Genomic DNA, 14,758 nt, shown 5'->3' with positions numbered 1-14,758 from the left:
CAACGTATTTCGTGAGGCGTTTTAGGATGACATGTTACATGGCTTTGCCTAGACATGACACCAAAAAAAAAAAAAAAAAAAAAATAGGACGGAGGTTGTCGAGAGTTAATTGTTTGCCTGGCTTTGGTATGAGGATAGTATTGTCCACATTCCATTACTCTGGGGTATATCCCCTTCCTCCAACATTCATTGAAATGTTCAGTTAGGTAAGAAATTGATCCATCATCCAGATTTCTTAAAATATTGTTAATTATTCCATCAGGTCCACCTACTGATCTACCATTAAGACAGTGAAGAGCCACCCTGACTTCACTCTCAGTGAAATCCAGGTCAATTTCTTCACATATGCCACCCGAATATTCGAGGCAATCGTCTCCTTCGTTTAGATGCTTAAGTGGGAGATATTTGGTGGCGAGTCTATCCATGATTTCCCCCGGTGTCTTATCGTGGCTCTCCTGATGAACCAACTTGGCTATAGCTGTTCACTTGTTTGTCCTTGTTTCATTCTCGTTGAGCAAGTGCTTGAGGAGGTTCCAGCTACCTCCATGTTTGATTCTACCATCCGCGGAGTTACAGATCTCATCCCACTGTTGTTTCCCGAGTGTCTTCGAGTGCTCATCAATTTCTCTGTTTCATTACCCTATTTTTTCCCTTAGCCTTCTGTTAAGTCTTTGCGTTTTTCATATCTGTACTATAGCCTGTTCGGCCTGAATCAAGTGCGCCAGCCTGCTGTCCATAACCTCAATATTTTCCTCTGTCTTGATTTCTTTAGAGGCCTCTTTGACGTCCTCTCTGAGCTGGTTAACTCATGCCTGAAAGGACTCCTTCTCTGTACCTAAAGGCCCCACTTTCCCTCTTTTCGCCCTGACTTTTCTAAACTGGTCCCATTCCGTGAATTTGAAGATTCTAGTTTCCTGTCTCGGTACGTCTATGACATTTCTAAGCGTTCTGCTAAGCCGCCATCTTGTTTGGACAGAAAGGTAGCCTGCATCCTTTCTGACTTTGATGCAGTCTTTTCGGAGATATATTTATTGTCAGCTTCATCAGAATATGAGAATTTGGACGAGACTTGAGATAGCCGCTGCCCGGTTATCTGCTATTCAGTCGTCTACGGCAAGTATTGCAACTTTGCCTTTATCATCCTGTAAAGTACTACCCTTGCCCAAAGGCATCTGTAGTGGTTGCTTTTGAGATAACGTCTTCAATACAGAAGCTTCCCTGACCCAGCATAAAGGGATATTAAAATGCGGCATTAAGTCAGTTTAGACTGGTTAGGTATTTTATCAAAACGCAATTTTATTTGGCAGAGAAGGTTTGATTATTACTTGATGAAATAAACGCAAAAATTTCTTTTTCTTGAATTTTGTTCCTGGGCTTCGGCACCAGTATGTCCGTGTGCTGTCACATATTTCAAATTATTTGCTCGTACGTGGGCCTCATGGGGCGCGAAATTCTTTTTGAAACTTGCTATATGGTGGGCCTTTAGGTCCTTTAGAATGTAATCTAGTCTTTATTTATGAGATAAACACATAATTATAGACTGGACTTGAGACTGTAAACACCCGTGACGTCATTGCAAGCTGGTGCAGGAACTGGTGTGTGGCGTCGACAACCATACTTCGTTTGTGAGTCTTTTCTGGTACACTAAGCTGGTCGTGCTGATATTGCAGGAGCATAATTTAATAATACAGCTTGACTTAATGCATTCCCCATTAGTGTCCCTTTAAACGTGCAGGCGCATTTTTGGGCAATTCCTGCACAGTGTTCCTGCAGACAGTCAAGACATTGTTTAGCGAATATGAAACCGAATGCTAAATTTTTCATTATTTTCTTGCCAGTTTTTCATTAAAATGTTCTTCAAAATATTCATCGTTCAATCGGCGAAGGATGTGTATGGTCTCCCTTTTTTCCACCTTCGCCTGAAGCTCATGGGCTTCCTTGTTTGAGGAAGCTGAACGCCTAACTTTATCAGGAGCTAACTTTAGTGACTAATAACCTTGAAAACCATCCGATACAACACTCAAATACAAGCCAGTTATTCGGCAGGTGGCAGTTATTCACAGCAATTTGTAAAGCACAAGAACACTGCGGGACATGAATTCATAAGCCATTCGAATGGTCAAGTGGGTACTTAATGCGAAAAGTACTCTCGGGTGTCTGTCGCATATGTTTGTCATATGAGGAAAGGAAAAGCAGGGAAGGAAAGGAAAGGCAGTAAGGTCAACCAAGATAAACCAGACGCACGTTCGGTTTGCTACCCTATGCAAGAGAAAGTGGTTAATGGATATTAAAGAAAGGAGAGCACCCTGAAGGCTCGTTCATCTGGAGGTGCACTTAGAGACTACAGTCGGTCACATAGGTGTGTCGACCTCAGGAACTGCAGCAGCGCACGTGTTCCGAGCTTGCGACGCATGTGGCCACGGTGCGGAAACATTTGTCACTGGGAGTGATATTGAGTCCAGGTGATCTAACGTGGTACAAAAAAAGTTGTCGCAGTTTCACCTGAAAGGTGAAGCATCAATTGCGATAGCAAATTTGTAGAGAGATATACGGAGTAATGATATTAGCTTTATCAGCTGTATAAACTTGGACATGCAGCAGCACCGGCAACGCGCCGAACTGTTGTCGACGCCGTCGGCATTTTGCCCGCGTTCGCTCAAAATGCGTGCGGCGTTGGTGACTGTTGCCGGAGCCTCTGATATAAATAGGCACTTGGTGCCGCAGCTAAACGTCGCCTCCCTTCCCTCCCCCTTCCCCCCCTCTCCCACGGCCTCTCGCGCATCGGAAGAAGGCGCGTTTGCTCTACATATATGGTGATTGTAAAGGAGGAAAGAGACGCCTACTTCTGCAGCCCTTAAGGAAGCACGGCGCAGAACGCGCGTTTGTTCTCCGGCGTGCGTTCACTCCCCGTGAAAGAGCGCGTCCCTCGCGCCCTTTCACTCGCACATACAGCGTTCGGCGGCGCGCGGCCACGATTTCATCTCCATTGACGTCATACGGAACCTCACGGCGACGGCGACGCCGACGGCAGAAATCTGCTTTTGAGTGTCCATATAATTGCTATCGCAATAAAAAAAAAGGGTGAAAGAATAATTCGAAGGATGTGGAGAGACCTGAGCAGATGCGTGGTACAAAGATGAAGCCATTGGTCGTCGCATTGGGGAGAGAAGGAGACGAGAGGTTTTATATACTCCTGACACACGGAACTGTATCATAATGTGCTCCACCCGTCGCAATGCCGAATGTATAGGCTTTGGTGAATGCCACACCAAGCCTCAAGCGACAAAACAATAAACAAGGTTGTTGGACGATAGAAATGGGGACATGCAAAAGGAAAGACACGCACGCAGAAACAAAGCGCCATGTGCGTGTGTTTAGTAAACCATGTTTAGTAAATCCCACCAACATGCCCAAGAAGAAGTTATATTAAGCGACGCAATAATGTTTCACCTCAGCGGGAGAGACCATGTGGTAGCTGCAGCTTCAATGAAGGATCTCCGTTTCTCAGAGGATAGTTCGAGAGGCAGGAGGAGGCAGGCAGGAGGATAGCCCACAAACCTATAGCGTTACTGACCAATGACGTCAATCCCTTTGGAGCGTCCACTCTGGGCACCATGATGGGCGGACCAAATGGCATCGTCAGCGAGTTCACTGCCAACGATGTCCCAGTGATAAGACATCCACTGAAAAACGATGATGTGGCCCTTATTGAAAGCACGATTGTGAGCCTCACTGATCTCGAACACTAACTGGTCGTAAGACCGCGACGTAGGGTTCTCAGCAAAATCTCAAGGGCTGGCTTGGAATCACAAATGATGACCCACTTTCTCTGGCACTTGAATGACATATTTAATCGCGGTAAGCAGAGCGTGAAGCTCAGTGGCGGCCGATGTCGTCATGTGGGGCACTACGAACTTGATAGTGACCACACATGAGCACCCTCACGGGGGCCTTCCTCGCCCTCATCTGCCCTCACCCTCACGTGATAAGGTGAGAGTGAGGTGAGGATCGCCTTCGGGAAGACTGAGGTGAGGTAGGGCGGACGTCGTGAGGTTAATGAGGAAAAGGCGATTCATATTGTTGAAGTATACAGAAAGGTAACTCAGATCGAATGCGTGGTAGGTTTAAGGTCTAAAATTTTAAAGTGCGCTGGCAGTAAGTCTCTCTAGCGCAGATGTACGTCGAAGCCCATTTTGCTAAAGTCATAAATGGCGGTTGATGTTAACTGTAGCTAAACCTATTCGAAAGCTGTAGCCACTGAAAGCGGCAATGAGAGCGGGAGGAGCGACGGCGACGTTTTGGCGTCACTCCGAGATTATATTTTTTTCGCTGATCACCACCGGTCTGCGCACTTCTTTATCCGAAGTAAACACCCTGGAATTTACCATTTCTTGCTCTAATTAATTGGACAAATATTTGAGTTTGAGGATTTTCGGGAACAGATTGCGTTTATTAACATATTAGCTAAAGGAAACATCAAGATGAAGAAAAAGCATGTCGGTAATATAGCTAGAGCTTGTCTACAGTACAACGAAAACTTGTTTGTTTTATCCTTAAGCTCGCGCTTGGCGACGATATTCGAGCGACCTTATTTACGCTAAGCATTTAGCTTAAGTGTTTTAGCTCAACCTCCACAACGCTGAGCTGTTGCACTGATTTTCAACAATAATCTGAGCAGAATAGTTGAATAGATGAACGCGCAGTTGCTTAGCACTGCTTAACACGTAGTTGCTTATATTTTTATGAATATGCTTCAAGATGATCACGTGACGCTCCCTATTAGATCTTTTCTATCATCCGAGTTTGATGCTCGCGTTCAGCGCGATTGACAGCAAATATGGTTTTCAGCAGTGTCACTGCAAGAATTGCGCATCTGCCCTGATGGTACATATATAGTGTCATAGACAAAACTACGGTTGACTTCTTGGACCAAACAGGACTTAAGATATTCTCAGCGCTAATCGTTATGTCCGACACCTCAAAAAGCATTACAGCGAGTTGGACATCCTGCGGTTCTATAGTAAATCGTGGATAAGTGGCATGCATTACGTATACCCAAGCTTCTTTGCGCACAATTCCAACAGAGAAAGCTTTTGTTTACGAGGCAAGCCTTCATTTACTGTAGTGCTAGAAAGAAAGGGCTGTGATTTATCCCAAACGGCCTAAAATGTACATGCGCCGCAGAAACAAAACCGTGTGCGCACTGCACGCACGCACGTACGCACGCACGTACGCATGCATGCACAAACAAATAAGGATTTGCATGTTCTTTAAAGATACCTTTTGCACAATTTATCCTTAGGTGAAATAAATCCAGCAATGCCAAAGTCGCGCGTCATACTTATTTGGTTCTGACAACACGTTGTGATGAACAAGAAATAAGCAAATTTACTCTATATTAACGACTCTCGCGCAAACCCGTTTCTAAATTATTAGCGTTTGTAATCCCTCTTAATTTCCTACATATTAGCCTGGTATGAAGGTGCCTTTGCCATTGATATGTTCAATTGAAGAGGAAGTCTGAGTTCGTGGGGTCTGCGGGCCAAGAACTTTCCGGGTCTAATTGAATGAGTCCGAGTGAAGCCGGCTGAGTATAATTATGGTAAGTCTGAGTCCGAGTGAGCCCGGCTGAGTAGAATTTTCGCGAATCCCAGTCCGAGTGAGTCCAGCTGAGTATAAACCTGGTGAGTTTGAATCCGAGTGAACCTGGCTGAGTATAGTTCTGATGAGTCTGGAGTCCGAGTGATCAAGGCGGAGTATAATTCCGGTGAGTCTGAGTCCACGTGAGCTCTAAGAAAAAAAAAACAATTTGTGAGTGAGTCTGAGTCAGCTCCGTTTATTTTGGCGGCCTATGGTTAAACGCTTAAAGAGAAAAGCAGTGTGGCACGCTTTGACAATAGGAATGGCACTATACAGTCAGTGTTGTAAACTAAGCTCGCGGGTCGAGCAAATGGTTTATTTGAAATTGTAGAAAACGGAATATAAGATTCAGCGTGAGGGTGAGGGAGGGCGGATAATTTTTCATAGGTGAGGACGAGGGTGAGGGAGGGTGGACACATTTTTCAACGTAGGTGAGGACGGTACTTGCGTCGTGAGGGTGAGGGAGAAAAAAATTGAGGGCATTTGTCCACTTCCGATAGTGACTAACTTAAAAGGCATGATCAAGCAGACCGCATAGCTTGCGGAAGAAACAGATCCGTGTGTGCAAATGTGCACCAAATACCCACACACCTCTTTCAGCAAAGGTAAACACATTTTCTTCAATTCAAAGGCAGATATGTCGGCCTCTCGTGTGATGCCTGGAATAGTGAGGCTAAGGCTACGGAGGTCATCAACAGTTTAATTAATCATTAGCTGCTCATTTTTTTCTTGTTTCTTGTTTTCCTTATTTTTTACGTAGACCTTGTATCGGCTTTTCTATTGAACCATGGGTGTGAAGGTACGCTCAATAAGTTCAATATGCTTCGCACTTACCCCGATATACAGTTTCCTAGAAAAAGTAGCCAGAGGGAACTCTGTCTCTGCGATCGTTTTGGACTGATGAATGCTGGTAATGATGAGACTTGTTTAATCTTCGTGCTTGCGTTTGCCGAGAATCCCCCAGCGCGAACCCACATACCAAAATGACGCCGGATGATAGACGGCGCTGTGATCGCGAATAGGCGGGGCCATCAATAAAACTGTCTATATATACCGGGAAATTGCACGGCCCTACCCAACACCACCTAGATTGCGCAAGGCCTATTCACTCCGATCCATGACGTCATGCTACCTCACCCGACTGCCATAAAATATAATGGGGATGCTCCCGAGTAAGCAGCGGCAATTTTGACGTCACCGCTTTCATCACGCCAGGTTTGGCAACGGAAATTTCGGTCCAGGCAACATGACATCATAGATCGGTGGGAACAGGCCTTGTACTGTCTAGATGGTGTTGCCCTAGCCCACAACGACCCACAACCTTGTTACTGAGCGAAGTCAGACATTCTTCTTCCGAGATCGTCAAAATTGTAAAAATTTACCGGGCTCTCAAAAGTGGCACACTTAAGCACCAACCCCGTAGTGGTCATCCTGTCTCTGTGGCCACTTCTCATTTTAAGAAACTTTTGAGGAAGAGAACACGACGCCAGCCGTGGAGTAGCACCTGGAGGCTGGCCTTGGAGCTGAATACGTCGGCGACAACAATGAGGAAAGCCGTTCGAAGAGACCTGAACTGACGGAGGCGCAGAGAAAGGGAAGACGGGCGAAGTGCCGGCTGCTATTGGAGCAGGCCGCGAAGGGAGAGTACTTGAAAACTGTCTTCACGGATGAGAAATTTTCACGGTGGAGACCCGTCACAGTACTCAGAGCTCTCGTGGGCTTGATCAGACGGCTGAGCTTATTGATGCAATCAGACAGAAAGCTTCACGAAACTCCCATCCGGCATATGTCATGGTCTAGGCTGGATTAACTGCCACGGCCCGCACTCTTGTCTTTGTGCTAAAAGGCGCTAAGGTCGACACTGCACATATGTTAAATAAATTATAGAGCATCCTTTGCTGGCCCTGATCCCGCCAGACTTCAGTGATGGGCGATCAGTCTTAGACTTTGCAGTAGGAAAGTGCCCTAGCACACAATTCGAAGAAGAGCCAGCAGAGGTGTCGCGCTCACACGGCCAACTTAGATCCAGTTGAAGTCTGGCCGCCAAACACCCCTGATTTAAACCCAACGGATTTTTCTGTGTAGGTGGTGGTGGTGGTGGTGGTGATGATGATGTTGAAGCATCCGGGGTTAGCCTGGCATACATAGCCAGCAATTGTTCCGCCTGATCCTCCTTCGAGTTGAGATCAGGGGTGTGTCACCAGGTGTCAATGAGCCGCGTGTCTCGCAGCCCCGTGTATCAGCAGTCGTTTCGCTCTCTTCCTGATTGCCGCGTGCCCTCTGTGGGCTATTCTAGCAGGCCTGCGCCAATCAGCACACTATCGTGGGGTCCTTGAAAGCCTCGCTTGAGCGATCATGGAGAAAAATTGTGCAATATGTTCTGCGGACCGTGATTAAAGCGTACCTAGAACGTTTAAAGGCAATGATCAAGGTCAAGGGTGGACATATTGACAAAAATGTTTTGTGATGCATTTCTAATATATCGAGTAAATGCTCTACAAAAAGTTGTCTTATTTTTATTCTTCCTCAAACTATTAGGCATAAGCTTCGTGACAGTACTTATGGCGCGCCCTGTAGATGCTGGCATTCGAAGATCATGTGCTCAGAAAGTGGCCGGTCGTCGAGGGGTGCCAGCGCTGTCGCGAGTGACTGTCTCTGAGAGCTATAGCGAGGACAGTAGCAGATGACACGTTCGATGGTTTCATCGCTGCTTCAATCATTATAGGCAGCACTGTCATTAATTTCGATGCGGCAAGTAAAAGTATTCGCGAAGATACACTAAGCCATAGTCGGAGGAGAACAGTTGTCGCGGTTAGAGATAGTCCAGATGGGATGCGAAGTCGGAGGGATGGGCCCAGGTGGTGCAGTCGAGTATGCCGGAAACCTGGCGTGTTCCACATGGATCGTGTGACAGTCACGCGCGAGTATGCGAAGCTTTGTTGCTGCATCTGTTCGTGACAGCGGGAAGGGTTCCTGCACACCTGTTTCGTGAGCACTCCTAGCAGCTTCATCGGCATGTTCATTGTTCATGATGCCACAGTGGCCTGGAAGCCACACGTCATGTCTTTTCTTTGCTAGTTATTTACTTTTCCTTGCTCTTATTTTCCGCACTAGTTAGAATATGATATGATATAGGTATATGGTTATGCCGAGGAGTTTCTGCTGGCCCATTACATGTGTACTCAGTCAATTGAAGATTCCATGTTAACATGTAGACCATGTAGAGTACCGTGGTATAGGCTTAGGTCTGATTCACTCAGCCGTCAGACGTCTCGTCCCATCACCGACACGACACCGTAGTCCATCTCGAGACAGCGTTTCCTCTCTGGTTTGTCCTCAGAAATGGCAAGCCGGTGACATTGGCCGATGTCCTTAACGTCACCGGCGTTCCATTTTTGAAGAGAAACCGGGGAGAGAACGGTGTCTCAAGACGGACGATGCTGTGACGGTGACGGGGCGGGGCGTTATACGGCTGTGTGAATCAGGCATCACGCGTAAAAAAATCGCGAGAGGCAATCGTTTTAAAGCAGGATTCTTTAAGTGACGCAATTAACTAACAGAGCGGTTCGAACTGTTTGTTCTCTGTTTCCCCAGTGGCCCAATAACCAGTGACGAGAAGAATCACGTCCGAGCCTTCAGTTTATTAAGGACGCAGACACCACGGATCTGTGATTTGTCATCGTATCGTCACGAATCAACAATGTCAGACCCGTATCTCCTGCAACATTTATCCACCCATCAATCCGCGGTGCGCACAGATTCGCAGCAAACACATTATTCTTCTGTCTCGCAGTTGCTTGGCTGGCTTTTACGTCACTGGCGGCGCGATCACCTCAAACGATAACCACCATCTCGAACCAACCCACCGACCACTCCCGCCTTGGAGAGGCATCGCAATATATTGGCTCTGCGCTGTGCATAACGAATCTTGTCCGACGGCTACTGGGCGCCGTGATGACCCTATTTATACCAAGCGACTGCTTGACGGACAGCGTATAGAGCACCTGCCTTCCAACCGGCCTCTCTGAAATGCAGCCTTCTCCCCCACACGCTATTTGGCCGACCGCCTAAAGCCCGTTCGGAGGCAGATGGCTTCCAGCGAAAACCGTAACACATTTTACGCGGCTGTCAGGGTCGCAAGGTGTGTATGTGGGTAGCGGAGGAGTAGGTATAGGAGGATGGCCGGGTCTGTATAATCTAGTGCAAAGGTAAACGGAGCGCTTATCTGCAATATCTAGGAACGAAGAAAGCTCATGCCGGTGAGGTATATTACGAATACAGTAGCGAAAGTCCTGAGTAGAAGTGCTAATGGGAGCAGAGATGCAGCAGTGGAGTAATAGAAAAAGAAAAGTGAGGCGAAAAAATTAAGCCGGTTTAGGAAGTTATGTGACGGCCTTCCAATGACAATGAACTCGTCTCCACTAAAGGCTGGTCGTCGAGGTCAGCTTGTACTCCTCTCCAGAAAATATTGTTCCGTCGCCTTATCGCGCTCTTTAATATGTTGTTTTGCCATGACGAAAAAAAAAACAAAGAAAAAAAAACATGAGCCGATGTCCTGATGATTACCTTAACTATAGGCCAGCGCTCTGTGGGAAATCCTAGCTGAAGAAGGGAAAAGCGGTGCCTATTGGCGGAATAATTCGTAGCGCACTTTAGGGGCGTTCCTTGAAACAGTCAAACGGGGCAGGATTGCTCCTGATTGGCTGGATAAAAAAAAGAAGACCAAAGCAACAACGCAGGCCATGGCACAGCCAATTGAACAGCTAGATATTTCATCCAACTGCTAGTATACGCTTCAGGTAACATAGTTATATGATACGATGCAGTATAGGTGCAGACGACCAACGAGCATACCAACTGAAAGTCAGGCTGTGACGCCGACTTCTGCCTCAATTTTCTTCTATTTCTTCTGCCACCATTTTCTCGTCAACGCCGCCTGCAACGCTGACGTTATGCATGACTGCACTCCGCCGACACTCGAGGTCGCTGGCGAGGAAACAAGCGGATTACAGAGACATTGCGACGTTTGTGCGGGCAAACACCTTCGCCGTACATTTTGTACTGGGCAATCCAAGAAAACACCAGCAAGATCGAGCGCATTATCGTCTTCTGACGGCTGCGGTTCGCCGCAGCTGCAGCAGGACCCTTCGAGACGCGTGGAGGGGCGGCACCCGGCCGGGCTCGTTCCAATTCACTTTGACTGCACCGCGCGCGCCTCGCTCCACGCCATGCAGAGACTTGAAGAGGCGACGCGTGGTTCCTCAAACGGCGTGCGCGCATTGTCTCAGCGACGGCGGCGCAATAATAACGTCAGAACCACAGCAGCAAGGCCGCAGGGCGCTTCGATCGCTCGCCGAGCAGAGAGGCCTAATTGCAGGGCGGCGCGGTCATTGTGACAAGTCGCTGCCACGTTGCTCGCCTCTGGAGGCTCCTCGAGCTTCAGAAATCTAGACAGCGCTGACGTATGCCGCCAACTAGGAAAACATAATGCCAGGCTTCGAGATTGCCAAATGCGCGCGACATGTACGACCGGCCCCGCGTCCGTCCGTATACGTACAGGGGTACCTGGATTGCGCAGTTTGCGTGTTATGCAGGACAAGCTTCGAGTTTGCGGCTGAAGGTTTAGCGAAGGCAGCGGCTTGAGTTGTAGATCGTGCGGAGCGTTTCTTGCAACTACGTTATTTGGTCGACTTGTCCCACAAGCGCCGAGTCCGTCAGAGGTTGCAACAAATGACAATGCGATGCAGCGGTGGCCTTTTCGCTCTTCTACAGTCTACATACAAGAAGTCAAATCATTTCCGCGAGCAAAAACAAAGAAAGAGCCTGCTCTGCTTTATTTGTTTAGGTATCGGCGGGTTACACAACGTCAAAGAGAGTTGTACAAGGACAATCTGCATGTATGTATACGTCGTATGCAGCGCTCTGAGAACCCACGAATACAACATTCTGCTTCAAGATGAGTGATTAAAATGCACTATACAAAGCTGCGATGTACAAATAAAAAATATATTAGTGCGGTAGAAATGGCGTGGTACAAGGCGCCGCGCACGCAATAAAAGAAAGACGAAAAGAAAACAGTAAGAAATCAAGAGTCAACACCACGCCCTACTGATGAGTTGTGTGACCGATGTATACTCTGAAGCGCCGTAATACAGCGCTTACAGAAAGTCTACTCTCCTGCACGCATTTACGAAAGCGAGCCAACAGAAAGCCAGATTTCTATCTCGTCCAGGCATGCCAACCTTTGTGACAAAAGAAAGTACGCGCGGGGGGAGCCAGCGGTCATTACTCGCTGGTCTACACCAAGATCTCCAATCTTGCCTTACTCAAACAGCGACTAGAAGTGCGCATACTCACGATACGTCACAGAGTCAACAGACAGAGTGCTCGGACGGTGCGCGGGCGGTTTTTCAGGCAAGAGGCGAGCGTAGCTCTCGGCAAACATGGGAGCGGGATATGCGAGGACAGATGAATCGCCCATAGATCTTAAAAAAAAAAAAAAAAAAACACGTTCCAATTAAAACGCACTCGGGCGCGGACTGTTGGTCTAATATTGACACCGAGCTACTCGGCGTCGATTATTTCCGGCGCGCACGTATTCCCAGCACGCATCGTCGGTGATCCAGGCAGGCGAATTCATATCAGAGAATTTTGTGTTTTCCTCACCGGGCTGTTAGCGACATATTTCATGATCAGCGGAGATGAAGGAACGTGGATCAAAATTTTTAGAACTTCTCACGCTAGGATACGAAGGCTGATGAAAAACAATAAACGTAATAAAGCAGCATCGTAATTTTGCATGGTGTCTCTGCTTTTGATGATCTAGTTATCGTTTAAACCTCATTTTTATAGTGCCTTGAACGTCTGTCCTTATAGTTTTTAATCAAACACTTCAACGTTTGCTTTCGAGATGGACCTTTTGATTTTGTCAGTGGAAAAACGATACAAAATTAAGACGACAACCAGAAATTAAAACAGCCTTTTTACGGATCCGTATTCCCAGAAACCTGTTACGCTAGTATGGTTCGTAATAGAAACTTCTAGCCGACACTGATGCTGCACATATCTTTAGCGAAAGCGGACGACCAATGGCAAGGTATATATATATATATATATATATATATATATATATATATATATATATATATATATATATATATATATATAATAAAGGTCAGCAATAATGATCGTCGATAGCAGCGGACTTGTCAGAACACCCAAGACATAAGAAGGCAGTCAAATGGTCAAGAATACGGCGCCTAATAACATAAAAATTATTGCAGAATGTGGCGTTGGCCGCACCGTTCCACAAGTGATCGGTGAAATGGAGACGGCCGGAAGGCTGCATCGGGATAATTGAAACAAATTTTAAATAAACATTTTGCCCATTCAGTTTTCTAATTTCTTCTACAGCACGTTTCATATGTACAATGTAAAGAAAAGCGTTAGGTCAACAACCGTCGAAAGAATACAAGATTTAAACATCAGAAGCAATATTTCGTAGGAATTACTTTCGTTCGAGCTCTATTCAAATCGCATAATCGAAGTCGCCCAGAGGCCACTCCCATCGATAACGGTAGCGCTTCGACGTGCGAGCCCATAACGGAGGGTGGAAAGACTGGAAAATAAGATCGATGATAATTAATAAGGCATCAATTCAAAGAAACATTTCGTATCCCAGAGCTGTTCTTAAATGCAGGCAACAACTGTCAAAGAAAACCAATTATTATCCAAGACGGCCGGCTAATGCGAACCCTTCTTACGAACAGAAAACTTCATGAATTCGGCCGCAGAAAGCGAAGAGTATGATAACAAAAGTTAATATGCTTCGTGAAATAAACTTGACTTCATATCTACATATGGTTATTTGATTATTGCCGCAGATGATTACGATATGTTTCACTCCTCATTCTTCCTTTGCAAGAAATTGGGGGGGAGGGGGGGGGGGGGAAGACGGCGATAAGTTACGCCGCAATGAACAGTTATAAACTCATTTACAGGAAAGGCACAGAGGTCGACCTGAGCTGTTACTCGCTTCCCTCTGGGGATAGAGAAACACGGAACAAAATAGTGATTGACAACGATGGTGACAGATACGTGTAAATGCTGGCGCTCAACAGTACATTTGTAAAGCCTCGCGCATGTATACGTCACGCTCTTTTATAAACGTATGAACGTGCTCAAGACCATTTTGTTGCGCATATCATACGCGTACGCGCAGTAGAAGCAAAAAATTTAGATGCGGAACGAAGCTGAACAGCACACATCAGTGGCCCCTACAACAGGGCGACTCACAAGAGTTTTTCAGTGGCCTAGACATGCAGGGCGACTCAAGGTTCGTCGCAGGGCGAGAGCACTGATCAGGCGAGCCGCTCGAGGTGAGCAGCGCCTGACCCGCACGTACACAATGGGACAGCGCCCCAATCCGAAAGCAATTTTCTGCGGAAACGGTCGATGCGAAGAGCCCGAGTGGTGGTCGTCATTAGAGCTGTTTGCCCAGCGTCGCGCATGAACGCGCCGCATATCGCCGCAATGGCCGGCCTATGGGCCGGCGTTCAGAAACGCGCCCGCAATGACCTGGCTTTCTGAAATGACGTCACCGGTGCTGCCTTGGTGATGCCTGACGAGGCACGCAATGACATTGGGTGCCGCTTATGTGCGCCTGCGTACACTGTACGCAAAGTGAGCGATTGCTGGCAGCGACTAATGTGGTCTTGCGGAATTGCGGACTGCGCGCATTTGTTTCCTTCCGCCTCTGTTTCCGGTCCGTGTTCACAGTGTGTTCGTAGTAAGTGCCAGCGTTTGCCCGACTGCCTGAACAAATGTTGTCTTGGGTATCACAAATGGCCAAGCAGTGCTCTTTTGAGGCGTTCTAAAACAGGGGGCTGATTTGTGAGCTTCGGGAATTCGGTCCTTGCTTAGTGAGTACGGGACTTGGACCTGTACTCGCAAAGCAGTTATACGTCATAGTGGTCCGTAAAAAAAACAAAGAAAAAAAAACGCGAAGGTCATTCGTAACAAACTGTTTTCGAAGATCAAGTCTTTGCTGACTTCACACTGGTTTGGCATATCTGAGTATCTTGTAACCACTTAAAAAAAAAAAAAAACAGAAACGATT

This window comes from Dermacentor silvarum, chromosome 2 (assembly GCF_013339745.2).
Source record: "Dermacentor silvarum isolate Dsil-2018 chromosome 2, BIME_Dsil_1.4, whole genome shotgun sequence".
Taxonomy (NCBI): domain Eukaryota; kingdom Metazoa; phylum Arthropoda; class Arachnida; order Ixodida; family Ixodidae; genus Dermacentor; species Dermacentor silvarum.
Note: the sequence above shows the minus strand (reverse complement) of the source record.